The sequence below is a fragment of the Mirounga leonina genome, unplaced genomic scaffold (assembly GCF_011800145.1).
Source record: "Mirounga leonina isolate KUSES-001 unplaced genomic scaffold, KU_Mleo_1.0 Mir_53, whole genome shotgun sequence".
NCBI classification, from domain to species: Eukaryota; Metazoa; Chordata; class Mammalia; order Carnivora; family Phocidae; genus Mirounga; species Mirounga leonina.
Genome location: NW_023270807.1, coordinates 19797536 through 19810986, shown reverse-complemented (window position 1 = coordinate 19810986; position 13451 = coordinate 19797536). Strand labels below are relative to the sequence as shown.

General features: G+C 36.1%; 1 protein-coding gene across 12 annotated transcripts in view; it reads right to left on the bottom strand.

Annotated features, from left to right (window-relative positions):
* MLIP (muscular LMNA interacting protein) overlaps window positions 1–13451 on the bottom strand; it is a 250970-nt gene that overhangs the window by 163331 nt on the left and 74188 nt on the right. The gene's annotated exons all lie outside the window — the stretch shown is intronic.

Here is a 13451-nt window from a genome sequence, read left to right as displayed (position 1 = left end):
TTTTTAAATTTTTCTTAATCAGCTCAGTAAATAACAGCATCATCCAGGCCAAATCTGCTTTCTTTTATTTAGGCAAAATAACATTCTTCCTGCAAATGTCCCCATGTGGCTTGAAAGCTTGGATTCTCTTCCTTCTCACTGTCACACACTTCTGAGAGCAGTTGCCCCATGTTGAAGAAGCAGGTGCACTCAGGGGAAGCCACCAAGAACTTTCAAGAGTGTCCATACTTTTTTTTTTATTTATTTCATTTATTTATTTGAGAGACAGTGAAAGCGAAAGAGATCACAGAGGGAAAGGGAGAAGCAGACTCACTGCTGAGCAGAGAGCCCAGTGCGGGGCTTGATCCCAGGACCCTGAGATCATGACCTGAGCCAAAGGCAGACACTTAACCGACTGAGCCACCCAGGTGCCCCCAAGAGTGCCCATACTTATCTGAAACTCCTTGGCTCCTTTCATTGCATTTATTCCCTTTGCCCTTATTTATACTCCTGATTTCCTTTCTATTTCTTTTTTTTCGTCAAATAACACTTCCTTCTTATTATTTATTTATTCATTTGAAAGAGACAGAGAGAGAGAGCACAAGCTGGAGGGTCAGAGTGAGAGAGAATCTCAAGCAGACTCCACAGTGAGCATGGAGCCCAACGTGAGTCTCAATTTCATGACCCTGAGATCAGGACCTGAACTGAAACCAAGAGTCGGATGCTTAACCGACTGCACCACCCAGGTACCCCAACACTTCCTTTTCTTGAAACAATAAATAAAACGAATAAGTTATGTATTAGAATGTGATAGTGCTGAGAAAAAAATAAGCATGAAGATGCATAGGGAGTGTGCCAGAAAGTAGAGGTGGGAGCAAAACAGATTTAAATAAATTGGATAGGAAAGCCATGCAGGTGACTTTTAAGAAGAGACTTGAAGGAGTAGGAAATAAGCCATGCAGGTATCTAAGGAAAATACTCCAAGAAGAGAGGCTAGCAAAAACCAAGACCCAAGGTTGGGAGAGTATCTGTTTGAAGAACAGAGTTTGGTGTGGCTGAGGATGAGGGATCTGGGGAAGAGCCATAGGAAGATGAGACAAGAGTGTTTGAGAAGAGGGGCCAGACTGGTGGGGCCATTTTAGCCACTATAAAAACTTTAGTTTTTATTCTGAGTGATATGGGAAACTATTGGAATATCTGGAACAAAACAATAACATGATCTCACTATTCTTTGAAAGGATCATTCTGGCTGCTATATTAGGAACAGAAAACAGGAAATGATGAAACACAAATCAATAAATTGATTACTTACATTGGGGAGAGGAAAGAAAAGCAGGAGGGATACTGGAGGAAATGTACTTCTCCAAGTACACATTTTTATATAGTTTTGACTTTTGAAATCATGCTAATGCTTTACGTATTTGAAAAAATAAAATTAAATTAACAACAATGGAAAGGGATCCTAAAAGTGAATATAAACAACAAACTTAACCTAATTAGATATAGAATTGACAACATAATCACAGAAAGGAAAGGAAAGAAATTAATCCAAGTTATGTTTGAGGTTTAATTTAGATATCAAAAACTGCAGGAAATATCAGTGTACAACTCAAAGAATTTATAAAATTGAATATACCCTTATAATTATCTCCCAGCTCAAGGGACAGAACCTCACCTGTGCCCCAGAACCCTCATCCTCCCTTTCAGTCACCATACCCCCACCAAGGCTAATTACTATTCTGAATTCTTACAGCATAGATTCATGTCACGTGTGTTTTTTCTTAACTATAAATGGACTCAGACAGTACAAACTTTTTTTTTTTTAAGATTTTATTTATTTGTCAGACAGAGAGACAGAACACAAGCAGGGGGAGAGGCAGGCAGAGGGAGAAGCAGGCTCCCTGCCAAGCAAGGAGCCCAATGTGGGACTTGATCCCAGGACCCTGGGATCATGACCTGAGCCGAAGGCAGCCGCTTAACCGACTGAGCCACCCAGGCGTCCCAGAGAGTACAAACTTTTTAAATGTTATATTCACAGAATTAATCCCTAGTGTTGTGTGTAGCTGTAAATTGTTCACTGTGGGAGAAAGGAGATAAAAATATGAAGAGGGATGATAAGGAAGAACCGTGATTTGTTGAATATTAGGGAAAACAATAAAAACATTTGTTTTTCATAGCTTTGTCTGCTGAAAACATCTAGAAGCAATGATACCCCAGAAGCAATAAACACATTTGGCACCTTGATTCCTTGATTCCTGTATGCCATCTTGATTCCTGTATGCCATTTACCCCTAAAACTAACCGAGGATGGGGAAATGTCTGATTCCAAAGTTGAGTCAAGACAAATGCGAGATGATGCTAAAAATTACACATACATACATAACTAGGTGGGGTAGCGAGTACTTCTGAACTCCCTGACAGCAGAGTGTCAACTAAAAATAGAAGCAATATTAGAGTTAGAAAAATCACAACTTTGGAACCCTCACTATAATGAATGATTCAGGAAATAATCCTCAGTGAATGCCAAAGCCATCAAGTGAAAGCTTATTTAGGAATAGGATATATGTAGTCTCAAAATATTTCCTCATAGATCACTTATTAATTGCAAAAAAAGAACAAAATACCTTTCCAATAGATAAATATGGTAGACACCACCTTAACCAAGTGATCAATGTTAACATCAACAATAAATGAACAAACTAAAATCATGTGCCTTCTGATGTGATACGATAAGAATATATCACTTATATTTCATTCTGGCCAAAAATAATAACCTGAATCAAATCATGAGGAAACAACCCAAAACACACTCAAATCAAAGGACTAAAGAAAAAAATATTCTGTACTCTTCAAAATATCAATGTCAGAAAAGACAAAAGCTGAGAAAATGTCCTATATAAAGGAAACCAAAAAAACATCTAAATATAACACAGGAATCTGGATTGCATTCTGGATTGAAAAGAAACAATGCTATAAAGGACAATGTTATAAAGGACAGTGCACTGATTTCGCACTAATCCAGGCAAGAAAGGATGAAGTTGGGACCAGGATACTAGTTGTGGAAGAAGTCAGTATAGAATACACATTGGAAAACAGTATTGCATTTATGCTAAATTTCCTAAATTTGAAAACTATAATGGGGTTATATAAGAAAATATTCTTATACTGAGAATATCCATGCTGAAGTATTCAGAGATCAAATATTGTGATGTCCACAGCTTATTCTCAATTGGTTCCAAAAAAAAAAAAATGAACAAGAAGATGATGGCAGGTAGGTAGGTAGAGAGAGAGAGAGAAATAGACAGAGATATAAAGCAAATGTGGTAAAATGTTAAATAATTGGTGAATCTAGATGAAGGGTCTTTGGTGTTCATTGTACTTTTCTTGGAACTTTTCTTCAGCTTTGATTTTCTTAATAAAAAGATAAAAATATGAAAAGAATATATATAAAAAAGTTCAGTATAAAATATATTTATATTAGTTCTCACAAATAACAAATATCACTTTTCTTTTTTTTTTTTTTTAAAGATTTTATTTATTTGACAGAGACAGAGATAGCAAGAGCAGGAACACAAGCAGCAGGAGCAGGAGAGGGAGAAGCAGGCTTCCCCCCGAGGAGGGAGCCCAATGTGGGACTCGATCCCAGGACCCTGGGATCATGACCTGAGCCGAAGGCAGACGCTTAATGACTGAGCCACCCAGGCGCCCCAACAAATATCACTTTTCAATGTGCTTTAATGAATTCTTTGTTAGCCTGAAACAAAAATACAACTGAATTATCACTACTTTCTTATCTTGAATGTACAGACAGTTATTTGACAATAGATACTAATCACACTGGCTTATTTTAACTCATTTGTTATGACACGATATTCTGGGAAGGGACAGGGGTGGAGAAATCTGAAGCTTTGCAAGACAACAACAGTTTACACTTTAAAAAAAAAAGAAAATACTCTACAGGGGGACAAAGGATGAAGCAAGTAGAGTAGATACTGATTTTGTACTAAACCAGGCAAGAAAGCATGAGTTTGGGACCAGGATAGTAGCTATGGAGGAAGTGAGAATTGGGCAGACTGGATATTTTCTGAAACTAGAGCCATGAGGAGGCTAATAAATTGGATGTGGAGTATGAGAAAGAAAGAGAAGTCAGTGGTTGTTCCAAAGTTCTAAACCTGAATAAGAAAATAAATTCTTGTGTAAGAACAACTGCTGGTAGACAGCTCCATACACAATGACCTCTTCAAAGGAAAGGAGAATGAGAGGCTTCTGGGGTGTTGGTGAGGTTCTATTTCTTGATCTGGGAGGCAGCTATATGGTGACATCACTACAGATCCTATGGACATTAAAAGAATAATAAAGGAATATTATAGATAACTATATACCCACAAGTTTGATAGTCTAGATTAAATGGACTAATTCCTAGAAAGACAATTTTCCAAAACTTATGTAAAAAGAAACAGACAATCTGAATAGGCCTATATCTATTAAAGGAATTTAGTCATTAATAACCTTCCAAAACAGAAAGTACCAGGCCCAGGTACGTTCACTAATGAATTTTATGAAACATGTAAAGAAGAAATTATACCAATTCTTTACAACCTCTTTCAGAAGATAGAAGCAGAGGGAGTACTTCCTAACTCAATCTATGAGGCAAAAATTATGTTAATACCAAAACTAGATAAAGAAATTATCAAAAGAAAGAAAAAGAGAGAGGGAGGGACGGAGGGAGGAAAAGAACTACAGACCAGTATCTCTCTTGAATACAGATGCAAGAATCCTCAATGAAATATTAGCAAAATAACTCTAACATGTGTAAAAAGAATTATACACCATGACCAAGCGGGATTTATCCCAGGTATGCATGGCTAGTTTAACATCCAAAAATCACTGAATGTAATCCATCATATCAATAGGCTTAAAAAGAAAAATTACATGATCAATAGATGCAGAAAAAGCATTTGACAAAATCCAACCCCCATTCATGATAAAAACTCTCAATAAGCTAGGAATAGAGGAGAATTTCCTCAGCTTGATAAAGAATATCTACAAAAAAAAAAAAAAAAAAAAAACCCTACAGCTAACATCATACTTAATGGTGAGAAACTCAGTTTTCCCTCTTAGTACAAGGTATGATGTAAGGATATCCTTTCTAACCATGCCTTTTCGACATTATACTGCTAATGCAATTAGAGAAGAAAAGGAAATAAAAGGTATGCAGATTGGGAAGGAAAAAATAAAATTGTCTTTGTTCACAGGTGTTGTCTATATAGGAAATCAGAAAGACTCAACCAAAAACAAAACAAAACAAAACAAAATTCTGGCGCCAATAAGCAATTATAGCAAGGTGGCAGGATACAAGATTAATATACAAATATCAACTGCTTTCTTATATACCAGCAATGAACAAGTAGAATTTGAAATTAAAAACACAATACCATTTACATTAGCATCCCCATAAATGAGATACATATGTATAAATCTAACAAAATATACATAAGATCTATATGAGAAAAACTACAAATTTTGATAAACAAAATCAAGGAACTAAATACATGGAGAGATACTCTATGTTCATAGAAGGAAGACTCAATATTGTCAAGAGGTCAGTTCTTGCAAACATGATCTATAGATTCAATGTAATCTCAATCAAAATCTAAGAAAGTGATTTTGTAGACATCAACAAATTCCAAAGTTCATATGGAGATGCAAAGACCCAGAATAGCCAACATGGTATCGAAGAAGAAGAAAGTTGGAGGACTGACACTACCTGACTTCAAGACTGACTATAAAGCTATAATAACCAATCAGTATGGTATTGGTGAAAGCCTAGACAAATAGCTCAATATAACAGAATAAAGAGCCCAGAAATAGACCCATATAAATACAGCCAACTGATCTTTAACAAAGGAGCAAAGGCAATAGAGCAAAGATAGTCTTCTCAACAAATGGTGTTAACAACTAGACATACACATGAAAACAAAAAAATATAAATCCAACACAGACCTTGCACCCTTCACAAAAATGAATGCAAAATGAATCATAGACCTAAATGAAGAACTCAAACCTACAAAAAACTCCTAGACAGTAACACAGGAGAAAATATAAATGACCTTAAGTATGGCAATGACTTTTTAAGTACAATACCAAAGACATGATCCATGAAAGAAATAATTACTAAGCCTGACAATTAAAAATAAAACTTATGATCTGCAAAAGACAATGTCAAGAAGATGAGATGACAGGCCACAGACTGAAAGAAAATATTTGCAAAAGACACATCTGATAAAGTACTGTTATTCAAAATATACAAAGAACACTTAAAACTCAACGATAAGAAAACAATCTGATTTTTGTTATTGAAAATAATGCTGCAATAAACATAGGAGTGCATATATTCTTTTGAATTAGTGTTTTCATTTTCTTTGGGTAAATACCCAGTAGTGGAATTACTGGATCATATGGTATTTCTATTTTTAATATTTTGAGGAACCCATACTGTTTTCCACAGTGGCTGCACCAATTTACATCCCCAACAGTGCACAAGTGTTCCTTTTTCTCCACATCCTCACCAACACTTGTTATTTCTTGTCTTTTTTATTCTAGCCATTCTGACAGGTGTAAGGTAATATCTCATTGTGCTGTTGAGTTGCATTTGTGAAATCAGTCAGACAGAGAAAGACAAATACTAAATGATTTCACGTCTATGTGGAATCTAAAAAACAAAACAAATGAATGAACAAAAAGGAGAAACAGACCCACAAACACAGAGAACAAACTGATGGTTGCCAGAGGGGAGGGTGGTTAGGGGAATGGGCAAAATGGGTGCAACTGAGTGGGAGAAACAGGCTTCCAGTTAAGGAACAAGTAAGTTACAGAGAGAAAAGACACAGCATAAGGAATATAGTCAGTGGTATTATAATAGCATTGTATGGTAACAGATGGTAGCCACACTTGTGGTGAACATAGCCCAGCATATAAACTTGTTGAATAATTAGGTTGTACACCTGAAACTAATGTAACATTGTGGGTCAACTATATAACAATAAAAAAAGTCTATACAAAAAACTGCATACAGATGTTTATAGCAGCTTTACTCATTATCGCCAAAACTTGGAAGCAACAAAGATGTCCTTCAGTAGATGAATACACTGTGGTACACCCAGACAATGGAATATATTCAGTGCTAAAAAGGACTGAACTTACAAGCCATGAAGAAACATAGAGGAAACTTAAATGTATTTTACAAAGTGAAAGAAGCCAATCTGAAAAGGTTATATACTGTATGATTCCAACTACATGACATTCTGGAAAATGCAAAATTATGGAGATAGTAGAAAGATCTGTGGTTCCCAGGGGTTGATAGAAGAGGAGGAGATGAACAGATAGAACACAGAGGCTTTTAAGGGCAGTGAAAATACTTTGTATGACACAATAATGATTGATACATTCATTATATATTTGTCCAAACCCCTAGAATGTACCACACGAAGAGTGAACCATTAGGTAACCCTATGGACTTTGGATGATTATAATGTGTCCATTAGATTTATCAATTATAACAAAGGTACCACTCTGGTGAGGGATGTTAATAATGGGAGAGGCTATGGTTGTGCAAGGGCCGTGGGTATGTGAGAAATCTCTGTATCTTCCCCTCAATTTTGCTGTGAGCCTTAAATTGCTCTAAAAAAAAAATAAAGCCTTCATAATTTTGAGAAATGGTTAAATAACCTCTCACAAGGCCATACACCAAGTAAATGACAGATCTAGAACTCAAATCCAGGCCTTTCTGGCACTGTGATCTTAACCATTATCCTAAAATGCTTCTCAGTTATGCCTCTCAGAGATGCCACTTGGGACGGAACCTGTGAGGCTGGAATCTGGAGAGAGGAGGGAATAAGGATGAAAACCTCAGTAAACCTGGCCATGTCCTTCAGCTATCCATTTAAGGAACTCGCATTTGGAGCTCAGGATTTACTAACAATGAAAAGTCTCGCATGGATGCAATTCCTAGTCAATAGTTATCTACAGGATAAGTACAGTGGATTTAAAATCAGATCTACACAAACAATGAATCATGGAACACTACATCAAAAAAATAAAAATAAAAATAAATAAAAAATAAAATCAGATCTATCCAGGCTATTGCATCTTCAAGAAGTAAGTATTTGCTACAGAGTCTGAACACATTTCTAGAGTAACTTCGGGCATCATCATAAAGAAGTTTCAAGTCTTAACATATAACATTTATATAGAAAATAAGTAAGGCAAAGACAAAGTTTTACAGAAATTCACAATGGCTGAACTTTTGTAATAGAAATTCACTATTCAACTGCCCCCTCGGCTCTGAGATAAAAAGGCTTTTTCAATAACCAGGATATATTGGAAACAGTTACAGCTGTGCTATCCTGGGGAAATAAACTGAAAAGGCAGTGAAAACGGACTAATCTTCCCAATTTGAGAAATTCTAGAAGAAGAAAAAATGCCTGAATTTGCAAGGCAAAGAGTACTTTTCTCTCCTTCTTAACCAAATAAAAAAGGTTCTCAGCTCTTGTACATGTACAAATATCCACCTGCTAGAAGGTATAGAAAAACTATCAAGTCACTCAGAAATGCATTGATGGTAGATTAAATAAATCCTCTTCTCCCTGTCTTATTTCACTTACATCTAGGTAATGTGACCCTGATTGCATGAGCAATGCCTCACAAATAAATGCTACAGGAATGTTCAGTACCCATTTATTATTCCATCATCATAGGCTTGACACACCCAACAGTAAATGTAATTATGTACAGCACCATAAACAACAATGTTATTTCTAGTTAGTGCTGTGGGTAATTCTTAACTTTCAAAAGACAGTATGGGGGAAAAAAAACAGATAATGAAACTTTAAATTGGAGTGCAAAGTTTCACCTGAAGAATATAGGAATGTTTGGATGCCAGGTTAGGAAAGAGAGAAGGGAAGGGGGGCAGAGAGAGAGAGAAAGTTCAAGGAAGGACAAAGGGATGAAAGTGAGAACTGTGACTCTTATATTTTGTAATCCCAGTGCATAACTAAGAACATGTTAAGAAGTTAGAATTGCATTTTCAAATGTATTTCAAGATCAAATCATTCAAATCACGATATCTTTTTACATTCCCAAGTTCTTCCTACTTAAAATTCTTACAAATTTTTAAAGTTTATAATCTCAACTTTAGTCTTAAGAAATAGCTACAGCTTAAACGCAAAACCATTCTTCAAATTCATAAAGCTCACTCCAACCTACAATTTACATACATTATGTTTTATTATGTAAAATCAACTTTTCCTGGAGCAAATCCAAATTTGAGCATGCATCAGTCCACAGCTAATTTAACATCTGCATGAAGACAGTACACAGCTATTGTTGATGTCAAAGGTGTGACATGGTGACAAAAACAAGGAATTTCACTAACAATGCCAGAGAACTCACAGTACATTCAAGTCCAAGGTACCAGCTGCACACAGACTCTGGTGCCACGTGTCAAACTAGCAGATGTCAAGAAAGCAGTGGTTGTAACGGCAAGGTCAGTGTAAGCCAATAGAACTCATTGACAAAAGCTTGCCTGTGTCAGCTGCTGATATTGATGAGCTGCAAAGATGACAAGGCATTGTGCAATTATACCCTCCTTACTCCCTGCTTCCCCAACAACACTGGACTAGAAATAGCAGTGCATCTGTTATTCCAATCCCATCTGAATATATTTACCTATCTCGACCTTAGCAGTGTTCGAAGAGATTATTTGCCTGAAAATTGAGGGAAGCCCTATTTTTAAGGTTAATGAAAGCGTCATAATCTGACAGTTATAAAAATGTCAAAATGTCACTCTTTCAAGCGATATGAATGTATGTATGTGTGTATGTATGTTTATGTGCACATGTATATGAACAAGTATATGTATATACCACAGGCCAGGATTGACAGAAATGCCTTCAGATTGAAAGCCTTAGGGAAAAAACTCAAATGTACAATAGCATCTACATTAAATTAAGTGGCACTCGCAAGTCAATTCAAGCAATTTTACTGGGTGTTATCTATGCTGGGGATTAAGGGAATAAAAATGAAAAGTCTGTTCCTGCTCTCACTTGAATTCATAGCATTGTGAGAGAAAGAGACAGACAAACACAAAACATTACACAAGGAGTTAACTGCTATGTTAATCAGCACACGGGAAAAAATGCTATGCCAACCCATAGACGGGAAGAAGATATTTGGAATACCTAAAATCAAAAAAGGTTTTGTAAGTCAAAAATACATTTTAAGTGCTCTGCAAATCACTTTTAAAAATGGAATAATTAGCAAATTATAGAAGCAGGAAATTCACAGAACAAGAAACATGAATGCCAGAAACAAAACATAAAAAGACATTCATTCTTACTAGTAATCAGGAAAAAGCAAACTAAAACCATAATGAAATATCATTTCCTACCCACTAAATTGGCAATACTAATTGCTGGCAAGGTAATGTCACATGTAGCTAAAAGGAGAGTAAATTGGCAAATCCAGTTTGGAGAGCAATCTGGCAATATCCCGGAAAAGGAGAACATAAGTATACTCCATAACCTAGCAATCCCATCCCTAGGTATATACCCTAGAGAAACTCCGGCACCTGGCCCAAGAAATCATGTACATAAATATTTTCCTGATGCTTTACACGAGAGGAAAAGAAGAAAATAATCAAAATGCCCATTGATTTAAGAATAAAAATGAGACATCTCTCCAGTGAAATAGCACAAAGGAATAAGTTACCTAAATCATACCTATCAACATAACTATAGCTTAGAAACATAATATTGTGAAAATAAACAAATTAAAAAAATTACTACCATTATATAATTCATGTAATATTTTAATGCAGAACCAATCACGTATAATTATATAGATTATATGCAATATTAGTATAACATGCTTATGCGAATTATAAACACTAAATCCAGGAGAGTAAACTCTGGGCAAGAGTGAGAAGAATAAGGTAGAATGGGGTCGACAAGAAGTTTCCATTAATCCTGAAAGTTCATTATTTCTCTTTGTCACATGTCTGAACTACATTAACATACTAATAATAAGCTCAAAAACACAGGTGAAGGAACAGTCAGTTCTGCTTCAAGATAAATAACACTGAAATCAAAATGAATAAAATTATTGTGGATCATTATGGGTATCAAAAAAGCTGTCATGGAGAAGTAGAGTATCTTAAAATTTCTTATAAAAATATTTTGACCCAAACACTGACGTAGAGTTTCCACTGCTTTGTTTGTAAATAAAACTCTGAACACAGATGCTAATATCAAATACTCTATGTAATTTTCACAAGCATGGAAGGTTCTCCTTTTCATTGCTACCAATGAAGATCTGGAGTGTTTTAGGATTATGAAGATAGCACCTCCCCCAGGATCCTCCTCCTCAAAATTAAACTGCTGGACAGCAACTCACTTTCAGGACAAATCTTTCCTGTGATACTAAGCAATGCTTGATCACACCAGTGGGTAGTCAAGGAGAGAGGCTTAGAGAAAGAGAGATTTTATCCGTCCATTGACTCTTCCAACCAGTGGTTCATCAACACAGTCAACAAGTATTTATTGAGCACATATTGTATTCTAGGCACTGTGGTGAGCAAATGGAGAGAGAGGAATTAGACATAATCCTTGCTTACAGGAAGCTTCCAGAGAAACTAATGAATAAAGGAGGCCACCACAGAGTGACACGTCAGTGCCAGAGGGGACTGGGGTGGTGGTGGGGCTGATCCCAAAAATAAAATAAGATAAAACGGCCCTTCACTTGAGGTCTTAGAGGGCACTTCAGACAGAATCATAAAATCATGAATCTTACAGTTGGACTACAGCTCATTTGCAACAGATTCTGTGAGATCAGCGTGAGGAGGATCAGGGAAAGCAGGGCATAAAAGGAGAAGAATAAATGTTCTTTCACCCCACGGGGATGACTGGTGTGAAGGAAGCCTTCAAGAATAATTGGTCTGGCTCAAGTTAAAGAAAAAGGATACTTTCAAAGTTTTTTCTGATTCTTTGGGTAGTGTGTATATATATATGTGTGTGTGTGTGTATATTTATATATAAATTTTTTCTCAGACCAAAATTTATATATCTATCTATAGAGATAGGTAGATATTTAACGGTTAATAAAAGGGATTTAATCTGACTTGATTGTAAAGTCAGAATATAAATACATTAAAAATATAAATTTAAAATATAAATATAAAAAATACAAATTTTTTTCCTGAGAAAATCTGAGCCCTGAGAAAGGCCCGGGCAGGGAGAAGGTTAAACAAAGAATGTACTAGGTGGTCTGCATAATAAAGTGAAGAGAATTTTCAGCCTTCTAATCTAAAGAAGGTAAAGGAAGCAGATAATCTGGGGAAGGGTATGTCAGGGCTCTAGATTGAGGAGGACCAAGCAGAAGAAGGCTGTGGGAAGGGGCACTGGAATTACAGGGGTTAGGAATTATAACAAGGCAGGTGGCCAGAGCCCAAGTGAAAAAGACCCATAGGTGCTGATAGCAGAGAAACTTCTAAGAATAGGATGTCTAGTACTCAGTATTAAGTTACCAGCCATCCTGTGTTGTGCTATATAATCCACCTCCTCGAACTTTCTAACCTTCTGTAAAAGTCAACTGCATACAACAGCTGTGTGTTAGCATTATTTGCAGGAACGCAGTCAGAGGGACCATTTCTAATGAGATTAAACAATGTGAAAAGAGGACGTGTGTCTCTTTTGGTTGGATGGTTGAGGGTCCATGAAAGGACGAATGGGGAGGAAGAGGTTCTATGAAACAGGTCACATGCTTTTGGTGAATCTTTTCAATGATCCTGCGTGCTCCAGACTTCCTGCAATATGGCGGAAGGAGAATCAAGTCTACTTATTTGGAAATTAAAGGTAAAGGTGATATTTCAGAGCTGGAGTACTTTTGAATATCCAAGATATTTCAGCTGCTCTACTTATTATATGCATATATATGCAGAAGGCTATACTGATAAACCCCAATTCGCAGTGGTTTACAGTGGTTTTCTCCGGATAATAACAGCATGGGTGAGTATAAGTATCTTCTTTCTTCCTTTCGTTGGTTTGTTTTCTTTTTTTTCTTATATCTAGTTTCCAAAAAATATTCCATAAAGCTTAGAAGGAAACAACAAAAAGAAAATCTATCATTAAAATAGAGAGCAAACCCAATCATTTTAAACTTTTCCTGCCCATCATGAATTGAAGAAAACGTAACCCCCCCTCCCCGAATAAAAGCATCCTTCCCGTGCTTGCATTAAAAAGGTAGTTTTAGGAGTAGACTTTCAACTAAGACAGATTCACCAATAAGGTATTGAGAATTATCTGCTAGAAGCGTTTGCATTTTTAAATTTTAGCAGTATCCAGTATAAAATATAATATGAGCTAAAACTCCCATTTACTAGAGCACGCTTCAGTATGTTAGTATGCCTACTTAAATTT